The sequence below is a fragment of the Salmo salar genome, chromosome 16, assembly GCF_965601325.2.
Source record: "Salmo salar chromosome 16, fSalSal1, whole genome shotgun sequence".
Classification (NCBI taxonomy): Eukaryota; Metazoa; Chordata; class Actinopteri; order Salmoniformes; family Salmonidae; genus Salmo; species Salmo salar.
In genome coordinates, this window is record NC_138306.1 from 47,022,897 (window position 1) to 47,035,000 (window position 12,104).

Below are 12,104 nucleotides of genomic sequence, written 5' to 3' on the forward strand. Positions count from 1 at the left end.
CCCAGTCTGTCCTGAGCGCTTTGAAGCAGGTACCATAAAGGCCTGATTGGTGGAGTAATCTAATCTCCACAAAGGACCTGGAGCTCTGTCAGAGTGACCATCGGGTTCTTGGTCACCTCCCTGACCAAGGCCCTTCTCCCCCGATTGCTCAGTTTGGCTGGCGGCCAGCTCGGGCGGCCAGCTCTAGGAAGAGTCTTGGTGGGTCCAAACTTCATCCATTTAATAATGATGGAGGCCACTGTGTTCTTGCAGAAGAAATTCAATGCAGAAGAAATGTTTTGGTACCCTTCCCCAGATCTGTTCCTCGATACAATCCTGTCTCGGAGCTTTACTGACAATTCCTTTGACTTCATGGCTTGGTTTTTGCTCTGACATGCACTGTCGACTGTGGGACCTTATATAGACAGGTGTGTGCCTTTCCAAATCATGTCCAATCAATTGTATTTACCACATCTGGACTCCAATCAAGTTGTAGAAACATCTCAAGGATGATCAATGGAAACAGGATGCACCTGAACTCAATTTTGAGTCTCATAGCAAAAGATCTGAATATTTATGTAAAGAAGGTATTTCTGTTTTTTATTTTTAATACATTTGCAAACATTTCAAAAAATCTGTTGCCACGTTGTCTTTATGGGGTTTTGTGTATAGATTGATAAGGAAAAATAAATGTAATACATTTATAATAAGGCTGTAATGTAACTAAATGTGGAAAAAGTCAAGGGGTCTGAATACTTTCCGAATGCCCTGTACTTAAATGGGTTTTTGGGAAGTTTTCAGTTTGCGCAGGAACTGAAGTATGACCATGTAATGAATGGTTTCCTAATTGAATACTCAAGACAGTTAACCTCAATACAGGGCATGCATTCAATACCATGTTAGCTCTTTTAGCTAAAGCCTAGGCGTTACCTCTGGTGCCTATCATGAGGTTACTGGTCACGTAAGCATAGTTCGACTAACCGCATCTGTTACTTTTAGCCCATTTGACCTCCTACGGTGGCTTCGGCAGCCGATAGACATCAACTGTGTGGTTTAAGTCACGAGCACCAACTGTATTTTAAATCCCAGTGGTATGTGTGAGCTAAAACCTGGTTCTAACTCAGGGTAAAACACAAGTCTTCAGGTGTCAGACGAGGTTGCACATTTGACGAACCACCTCATCTAGCCAACGCCTCCATTTTACTACACTATCATGCAAAGCTAACGGTCTCTCCTCTACTAAGTAGAACCAGAGTATCTGTGTGTCCACTACTCTCCCTCCAGATAGACTGTGCTCATTTACTTTTTTGTGCCACGCCAGCACATCGCTGTTTCCAATCAGGCCGTCTGTGGTCAACGTTGCCGTCTGGTAGCAATTGTGCACTGTTTTAATTCCCCCCACTTCGCCAAAAAGACCCTGCTGCCACCCAGACACCCACTGCCAAGCCGGCTGATGTCATTGCCTGAAAGGTTGTTTTTCCCCCCCTTCCTTGTACTTTTTCTTTGAAGGCCTGAAAGTAGAGTCAGTCTGTCTTTCACAACATACAATTTCTCTCTGTAAATGGATGAAATATGTATAAGAATATGTATCAGGCTTCCTGCCTTTCTTGTGCCTTTTTGTCTATTTGCTCTGATATCAAAACCAGGCAGAATCCCTTTGCATTGTGCTTTTTTTCCCCAATGAGCACAATTTATTTATTTTGTTTTGGAAGTAGGTGTATTTGTGTTTATGATGTCATTACGTGACAGGGAAGGGAGATACCGAGCACAAAGAAACTTTAAAAACCAGCATACTCAGCATGGGGTCAAAACCCAGGCAGCTCTTTGAATTGGAATAGAGACCCCCCAATTAGAGTTTCTGTCAATTACACCGTTTTTTTCCCCTCACCGCCATTAATCTTTGAACCTCGACTGTGGCGTCTAATGACATCAATGCAGAACAGAGCTTTAAATAACGTCCAGACGCAGCCCCTGAGCCAGCAGGCCAGCAGGCCAGAGGATTGGGAATCTGAACTGTTTCATAATGTTAGTCAATGGCTTCCTTGGTCTTATTCTTTCTGTTGTTACCATTGAAAGACCTAGAGACTAGATATTGCTTTCGACTAGAAAGTCCCTCCAGTTTCAGAACTGCATCCAAATATTCTCAATTAGCTTCCTTTCCTCCATTCCCTTTCATAATCACCGCATGGGACACAATTAGTAGAGAATCTCTATTATCTCAGTGGGGCCATTTGCTTTGCAGCAGGATGTCAGATACACACATAGACAACATTTAGACATGAATAGAGTACAAAGAATACAAGTTGATGAGGAACTTGTAGTTGACGTGGAGTTGATGAGGAAAGGAATGGAGCCATTTTGAGATGATTGGGACAAAGCCCTGAGGATGGAGTTAATAACATAAAGGTATCTGAGGAGTGTATTCCAAATGGCACCCTATTGCCAATATAGTGCCCTATGGCCCCTGGTCGGTACCATTTGGGACAGATCCTCTGTCTCTGGCTGAGCTCCTCTGCTTCGTCTGACTCAAGCAGACCTTATTGTTCTCCTGCCTAGTAAAGCTTTAAGTTGAATCTGGTAGCACTGAGACCTGCTAGGCAGATGATGGTATCTTTACTGGGAGACTATTAGGAGATGACTCCAATATTAAAGAGGGGTTGGAAGAGGGATGAACTCATGTGAAATGAAAACCATGTGAAATGGAAGTGCTTCGTTGTTGAGAAAATTATTAGCGGAATGTGTAGACGGATAGTGCGTGAATGTGACATAAGCGCTCACACACACACACACACACACACACACACACACACACACACACACACACACACACACACACACACACACACACACACACACACACACACACACACACACACACACACACACACACACACACACACACACACACACACACTAACCAGTTGCCTATCATCCATTAAATGATAAAGCAGTATTCATACAGAGGCCGTTCTATCCTCTGATTTACATAATTAACTAAAGTGCAGATTAAATGAGAATAACCTAATAGCCACTCAATCATTTTCAACTAATTATATCATACATGGTTGCGTAGCTACTCATGGTTCATCAAAACATAATGTCCCCAAGAGGAGGATTGAGTTGAATTAAAATCTTAGAGTTTTACAGTACATTATTTTAACTGTACATTGTTTCCATCGCCTTTCATAATTGAACTGCCCTGATAATTAACTTAATGTATCTTTACATTATCTTTGTAAATGTATCTTTACAAGCTAATTGCTAACCAGGCTGTTTCATTAACTATCCTGTTTAACAACAGTAGTGCATGGAGTAGAGTTGTATAGATTTGTAGCCTAGCGTGAGGTAAGTGGCGTAACAGGGTGTAGTAGTGGGGAAAACACCAGATGATGACAGGCAGCGGGTGAAGTAAACGCTAAGGCAAACAACGATAATTTAGCTTAATAGGTGTGTAAACCCTAGTCACAAAATAAAAAGGTTTGTAAATGTTTTTTACAGCTGTTTACACTCCAATAACTTCCAGCAGTAACTTTTTCAGTCAGGTTGTATGTACTGTTGATGCCCAGGATTCCATACCAGTCATTTACAGTTGATAAATCAATACAAGGTAACATCCGAGGTAATACCAAACCAAATCTCCTAAAACTACAGGTAGCACTACAAACTGTTCCAGACCTTGAAATTAGTATCCTTCATGTACCATATGTTCCGTTTACAGTGTTAGGGTGGTTGTCTTAACCTATCGCTGTACATAAAAGAAAAGGATGAATTCTGCCCTTAAAAAACACATTCTCATGGTGATAAATGCTACAAAGAGGGTTTGTGCTCTACTGTATATTTCGAGGTAATTCAAACTTTGAATGTTGATCTGTCACATTGTCATTGTCAAATAACACTCAAGATGAAGTTTACAACTTCCAAGTGTAAAAACATTTATTACAGCCAGTGAAAGGAGGATCTGAGGAAAACAGAGTGAGAAACTTATGAAACTCTGGATGAAGTGGTGTTAGCAGTGACCGGATGGAAACAGTCGGGAAGCAAAGTGTCCATAAAGAGGTAATCCAGGCACACCTGGAGCACAGATATGCACTGGTTGTCACTCCCTGATCTGTTTCACCTGTTCCTGTGATTGTCTCCACCGCCTCCTGGTGTCGCTTATTTTCCCCAGTGTATTTATCCCTGTGTTTCCTGTCTCTATGTGCCAGCTCGTCTTGTATTTTTAAGTCAAGTCAACCAGCGTGTTTTTCCTGTACTCCTTTTGCTATTCTCCTTTGTCTAGTCCTCCCGGTTTTGACCCTTGCCTGTTCTCTGGACTTTGTACCGCCTGCCTGACCATTCTGCCTGCCTTGACCACGAGCCTGTCTGCCACTCTGTACTTCCTGGACTCTGATCTGGTTTTGACCTTTTGCCTGTCCACGACCATTCTCTTGCCTTCCCCTATTGGATGAATAAATATTGTAAAACTCCAACCATCTGCCTCCTGTGTCTGCATCTGGGTCTCACCTGGTGTCATGATACTGGTGCCACCATCAATAAACCATATACATCATTCTCTTTCCCTCTGCTCTTTTCTCCATCCTCTCTCTCTCTATCATCCTCAAATAATATTATCTAGATGCTTTACAAATAGTCATAATATCAACTGCTTGCTAATGTTACGGTTAGGGTTAGGTTTAGATTAGAATAAGGGTTAGGGTAAAGGTTAAGGTTAGGGCTAGGGTTAGTAGATAATTGAAATGTTACTGCTAGTCCATCTGCAGATGCTCTACAGACTATCCAAATTAAGTGTTAATGAAGGTGTACTGTATATGTGATGGAGAAGAGACATCCGCTCAATTTTGTTTGTGCTATTAGTCTTTTTGTGTGTGTGTGTGTGTGTGTGTGGTCTCAAAAACCCAACCCTCGGCAACACCGTGACTAGGGTCTGCTTTCAATGATGGACATTTCAGTGATGGACTTTTGGCATAGAGTAACTACATCACTGCCTACATCGATAAGGGGAGAAGAAAATTCTGGCGACTCTTCCAACACATCATGAGGCAAACATGACAGAACATCACGATTCAAAACCAAAGTTACCAGGCAAAACCCTTGCAGTGGTTTTAGTTAAGATAGTTGATGCAAACTAGCCCCTTGCAAAAGGCACTCATCAAAAATAACCTCTGTGGTGTCCATCTTGCTAGCTGCTAGTTTGTATTGTACTCAAGCGGATACAGTAGTGACGTAGGCAGTGAAGTAGTTCCTCTATACCAAACGAGTCCATCATTGAAAGCAGACCCTAGTCCCTGTGTTGCAGAGGGTTGGGTTTTTGAGACTAGTGTTTATGTGAGTGTGCCTCTCACCCTTATCTTACTGTGACACCCTCTAAGTTTATCTAAATACTTGGTGTTTGGTAGTTTATTAGAATCCCCATTAGCTGTTGCGAAAGCAGAAGCTCCTCTTCCTGGGGTCCACACAAAACATAAAACATGACATAATACAGAACATTAATAGACAAGAACAGCTCAAAGACAGAACTACATAAAATAACAATACAACTAATCCATGGACTAGACAAAGCCATATCATTTCATAGGGCATGCTTCATATTAGGATTTGTTTACTTAATATCCAGTGACATGGAGTTGAAGAGGTATTATTCTCGCCAATATTAGGCATATGTGTTCTCAGGGATGGTGAAAGCTCTCTCTCTCTCTCTCTCTCTCTCTCTCCCCCCTCTCTCTTTCTGTCACTCCTCTCTTACTCCCTAAGTCCTAACCCTAACCCTCTCTTTCATGAAAGGGATCTAATGAAAAGGTGTTTCCTACCGATCAAAAGAGAATAAATGTGAATTATGCATCACAAACAACGGAGCACTATGCTGGAAACACTCTAGTAAATAACGTGGCCTGATATCTATCGACCGACCACTGAATCACTGATACGATCTGCTCTGCGTGCAAAGATGAAGCAAGTAGAAGCAAGCCCGAGGTACTGGGGAGTCTACTGTGTTGTATCACTGCTCTATAGACCAACGTGTTTATCACCAAGATTGTTTTCTCACAGGATGCAGTGGAAACATTGAACCTTGTTCCAGGCTCATTTTAAAGGGATGGATGGTCATTACTTTACTGTACATTAATGGCCCATTTCATCTATCAGCCTGTGTTGCTTTCCCCCATTATTCACTGTGCCTGAAATAAGGCTGTGGTGGTCATGACATTTTGTCAGCCGGTGATTGTCATGTAAATAGCTTCCGGTCTCATGGTAATTGAGCATTAATTAACATAAACACGTTTAGCATTACTGGCTTCCACATAGCCTACAAGCCACTGATGCAGACCTTTGGAACATCTACATTTTAAAAAGTCTAATAAATGTATTTAATATAGCCTACACCACCACAATAAATCCATTATTTATTTTAGACAGGTCTAAAGAAGCATTATGATATGAAGAAAATGTAGCCTATTTCAGAAGAACAGAATAGCATCCTTATGATAGGCCCTGATCTGGCTATGCCTTGACCTGAGAGAGACGTTTTTCTCTGTTTAGTTAGGTCAGGGTGTGATATGGGGTGGGCATTCTATGTATTTTGTTTCTATGTTTTGGCCAGGTATGGTTTCCAATCAGAGGCAGCTGTCTATCGTTGCCTCTGATTGGGAACCATACTTAGGCAGCCCTTTTTCCCTCCTTGAGTTGTGGGATCTTGTTTTTGTGCAGCTGCCTTTGAGCAGCCCCAGAGCGTCACGGTTCTTTCTGTTTTACCTGTTTATTGTTTTGTTCGGTTTTCCTTCAATAAAGTATGTGGAATTACCGGCACGCTGCGCCTTGGCTTATTTACGACAGGGAGTTCGAGGACAGTGAGCGTGACAATATGGCTGTGGGCTACACTAGTTAATTTAGCAGGCAAGATTTACTTATAAATCCTGTGGCATTATTTTATATTACAATCCAATTTAACATAGCTGAATAAAATAGAAAGGATTTTTTCCCCAAACAATTTCCAAGAGAGTGCACACATGCGGCTATTCTGTGTTGAGTGGTTAACAAAGAAACAGGTTGTCCTATATGCTTAATTTATAGCTATTTATGCATGCCTTTCATGCAACTTATTTCAAATAATCATTAGTCACATCATGCAGCCTTAGGCTATGTGTTTGGATTTCTAATATATTCTAAGGTTTGTATCACAATTAAAGTTGCAGCTCTGCTTTGTTTCTTACGCAGGCTGCACACACTTCATCAGTCTCTCATTCATCAGGCGATGACTCCAGGCAGGGTAGCCTAGTGGTTAGACTGTTGGACTAGTAATCGAAAGGTTGAAAGTTCAAATCCCCGAGCTGACAAGGTCTGTTGTTCTGCCCCTGAACAAGGCACTGTTCCAAGGCCGTCATTGAAAATAAGAATTTGTTCTTAACTGACCTGCCTAGTTTAAAAAAATCACAATTTGACAAGCACTTGATAATATTCTCACCCATCAGAATTTTCTCAATTTAATCTGGTCTTTACATATAGCCTACTAATATACTGTGTGGATTTTTGATTAATTAAGAATGGTCCACCAAAAAAAAAGACATCATCTGTAGCCTGCACTGGAGGTTACATGGGGTTACATGGGGTTACGTTTTTAATATGCCAGGTAGGATACTCCGATTGCAATGCAATGTGATTAATATTAGGAAAGTTTAGAAATAAATATACTAAGCGTAGCTGATGGGATCCTACTATTTTTAATAGAGGCCATCAAACTCTGTTTTCTCGTGCTTATTTCATTCCATGCATCAACCAGCTATGAGGAACTGGCTCTCACTGAGCAACAGGTGATCTTATTCGCTCAAACTCTGAATGCCAGGGCTCTCATGAAGTGTTTGATTTTCTATTGCATTTGCATTGATGTCAGAGCGGTTAGAGGGACAAGAGAGCCCTGAGTTCCAGGCCATTAGGACCTGATGGAGGGACAATAGAGCCCTGAGTTCCAGGCCATTAGGACCTGATGGAGGGACAAGAGAGCCCTGAGTTCCAGGCCATTAGGACCTGATGGAGGGACAATAGAGCCCTGAGTTCCAGGCCATTAGGACCTGATGGAGGGACAATAGAGCCCTGAGTTCCAGGCCATTAGGACCTGATGGAGGGACAATAGAGCCCTGAGTAAAAGGCCATTAGGACCTGATGGAGGGACAATAGAGCCCTGACTACCAGGCCATTAGGATCTGATGGAGGGACAATAGAGCCCTGAGTAAAAGGCCATTAGGACCTGATGGAGGGACAATAGAGCCCTGAGTTTCAGGCCATTAGGACCTGATGGAGGGACAATAGAGCCCTGAGTTACAGGCCATTAGGACCTGATGGAGGGACAATAGAGCCCTGAGTACCAGGCCATTAGGATCTGATGGAGGGACAATAGAGCCCTGAGTAAAAGGCCATTAGGACCTGATGGAGGGACAATAGAGCCCTGAGTACCAGGCCATTAGGACCTGATGGAGGGACAATAGAGCCCTGAGTTCCAGGCCATTAGGACCTGATGGAGGGACAATAGAGCCCTGAGTAAAAGGCCATTAGGACCTGATGGAGGGACAATAGAGCCCTGAGTACCAGGCCATTAGGACCTGATGGAGGGACAATAGAGCCCTGAGTACCAGGCAATTAGGACCTGATGGAGGGACAATAGAGCCCTGAGTACCAGGCCATTAGGACCTGATGGAGGGGCAATATAGCCCTGAGTAAAAGGCCATTAGGACCTGATGGAGGGACAATAGAGCCCTGAGTTCCAGGCCATTGGGGACCTGATGGAGGGACAATAGAGCCCTGAGTAAAAGGCCATTAAGACCTGATGGAGGGACAATAGAGCCCTGAGTACCAGGCCATTAGGACCTGATGGAGGGACAATAGAGCCCTGAGTACCAGGCAATTAGGACCTGATGGAGGGACAATATAGCCCTGAGTACCAGGCCATTAGGACCTGATGGAGGGGCAATATAGCCCTGAGTAAAACGCCATTAGGACCTGATGGAGGGACAATAGAGCCCTGAGTTCCAGGCCATTGGGGACCTGATGGAGGGACAATAGAGCCCTGAGTACAAGGCCATTAGGACCTGATGGAGGGACAATAGAGCCCTGAGTACCAGGCAATTAGGACCTGATGGAGGGACAATATAGCCCTGAGTACCAGGCCATTAGGACCTGATGGAGGGGCAATAGAGCCCCGAGTACCTGCAAAGATTATAGATATACTGACAAGATACATGTCTCTCCGCCCTAACAATGGGAGTTGTTGTCCACAAAACAGCACAGTGGACTGTCTAGCTCCTGTCTATTCTTTCTTTGGATTGGTATATACATCCTATTACTATAATCCTTTTTGGAATATTCAATGAGGGTTGTTGACTTTAACCACCTGTATTCAATGGAGAGATGCTTTGCTACTAGTCTCACCGATGAATATGCAGAGCCAAGTCCAATATCAAGTGTTTTTTCTCAAAGTTGTCACATGCCCAACTTATATCAGTACACTCATAGCAACATAAGCATGACAAAACTTCTATTCAATCAAATGAACCTCAAGTAGGAAATAAGCCATAACATTTTTGTTGACCAAATTCGACACGCTCTCATTGACCTCCATACAAAAACTCCTAGCTTGGTAGGGGTAACAATGGAGAGAAGAAAATGCCACCTGCTGGAGACAGATTTTCCGCTGAGTTGGGCCTCTCAATTCCTCTCTGGTACTGGCCATTATCGACTGGCAGTTAGAAAGTTTGGTAGGCTACTAATAACCATCAATGGCAACAGAGCGCAATTTTGGAGAAGCCTAGTTAGCCGCTGCGGTCATGACTCATGACTGCCAGTGTGGCGGTAATACAGTCACCATAACAGCCCTAGCTGGAAACGAGAGAGCTCCGGTATTTTCCGTTTGAGGTCTATTGGTTGTTGGTTTTTCCACCTGCTATGGGGTGCAGGCTATGTCTGTCTGTCTGTCTGTCTGTCTGTCTGTCTGTCTGTCTGTCTGTCTGTCTGTCTGTCTGTCTGTCTGTCTGTCTGTCTGTCTGTCTGTCTGTCTGTCTGTCTGTCTGTCTGTCTGTCTGTCTGTCTGTCTGTCTACCTGTCTGTCTACCTGTCTGTCTACCTGTCTGTCTACCTGTCTGTCTACCTGTTCAATTCCAGCAAACAAACCATATGGTCGCCCAATCAAAGTACAGCAGACCAGACCCTCCGTATTGTGAGAAAGACCCTCGTGGGTGTCTTCTTCGCTATGCTTGCAGCCGTTACTGCGGACAGGGTGGTTTTGACAGAGAAACCCTTCCAAACACAGAGGGAAAGGGTTTGCATTTCGGCAGTGTCTGCTTCACAGTGTTCCTTGGCTCCAATTTCAATCCCGGGATAATCAAGACCAGAGAGAGGAGGAGAATGAGGGTGGAACTGGAATCAAGTTACAGCAGCCATCATTATTAAGGGCAGTCGATGTCAATTCCGAAAAAACACAGACAAATTGAGGCATAATTGGCAGGGCAATTTTCCGTTCAACTCCCAATGAACCCCTCTTTTTACCTCGCCTCTGTTAGGCCTACACTCTTTTCTCAAACAACTTTCTAATTTCCCCTGTTGTTTTGCTGCAGGGCTAAAGCTCCAGCAAAAAGGGTTGGTGGCACAACTGGATTAAAGCAAATAACCCAAAAAGAGCCACTGAAGACTTTCATCATCTGACAAACCTTTAAACATCAACAGAAAAAACTACAAAACAATCTTATTTGGGGTATTTCCTGACGATTACCCACTACAACATTCTTAGAGGAAGAGGAACAAAGCAGATCATATGTGATAGATGAAACAAACACAGAAACGCTGCAAAGTGTGAATGAGCCGAAGCATAGCCACGGGAAGATGTTTGGGGGGAGGCGGCCAATACATTTTGGTGGGGGGATGGGGGGAGGGGGGGGGCAAGAAAAAGTTTTCTTCCCATGCTACAGACAGCTACTGTATTTTGGTCTGCTTTACAGGACTAGTAAAGAAGAAAAAAATCTTAACATTTATTATATTATTATTATTATAATGTATTTTTTCAGGGGGTGCTGCAGCTTCCCGCAGCTATGGGCTAAAGACACCTCTCAGCCATTCATTCCTCAGTGAAGTGAAGCCTCTAGCTAGTTGCTGTCTGTTTGCTATAGGGACTGAGTGTGCTGCTCAGACCTGTTATTCAGGAGAGCCCCTGGAATCAGTCTGTAATTAGATTGTCCTGTTTATGATGCATGCAAACACACCACACACTGACTCACTCCCTGGAACTGAGCTGTGCTGGAATGGGCCGAGATAACTCTTCGCTGGCCATACTGCTGGTCCCAAGCTGTCTCTGAGTGGTATGCTTTCCTATGGCTGTATGGATACAGTTTTATTTTGTACACACACTACGTATATCGAATAATATAATATTCTTTGGGCAGATTTATTTTGATATATATCTGTTTTGAGTTTTGAGCTCATGTAAATATGGTTTTCTGTGTTTTGAGATTCTCAGACGAGGTACAAATCATTCTCAATCAACCCATGTGAAATATGCCGCCCCCCCCCCCCCAAAAAAAAATATCTATATTATTTAACCTTTATTTAACTAGGCAAGTCTGTTAAGCACAAATTCTTATTTACAATGACGGCCTAGGAACAGTGGGTTAACTGCCTTGTTCTGGGGCTGTTAACTCACTGTTCCTAGGGTTAACTGCCTTGTTCTGGGGCTGTTAACTCACTGTTCCTAGGGTTAACTGCCTTGTTCTGGGGCTGTTAACTCACTGTTCCTAGGGTTAACTGCCTTGTTCTGGGGCTGTTAACTCACTGTTCCTAGGGTTAACTGCTTTGTTCTGGGGCTGTTAACCCACTGTTCCTAGGGTTAACTGCCTTGTTCTGGGGCTGTTAACCCAATGTTCCTAGGGTTAACTGCTTTGTTCTGGGGCTGTTAACCCACTGTTCCTAGGGTTAACTGCCTTGTTCAGGGGCTGTTAACCCACTGTTCCTAGGGTTAACTGCCTTGTTCTGGGGCTGTTAACCCACTGTTCCTAGGGTTAACGGCCCCTAAATGATGTTTGGATGCATGCTGAGTTGTTCCATCTCCATGATGCTCTATGTAGGTATTGAAAAGGGTATGATGCGTCCCTTAT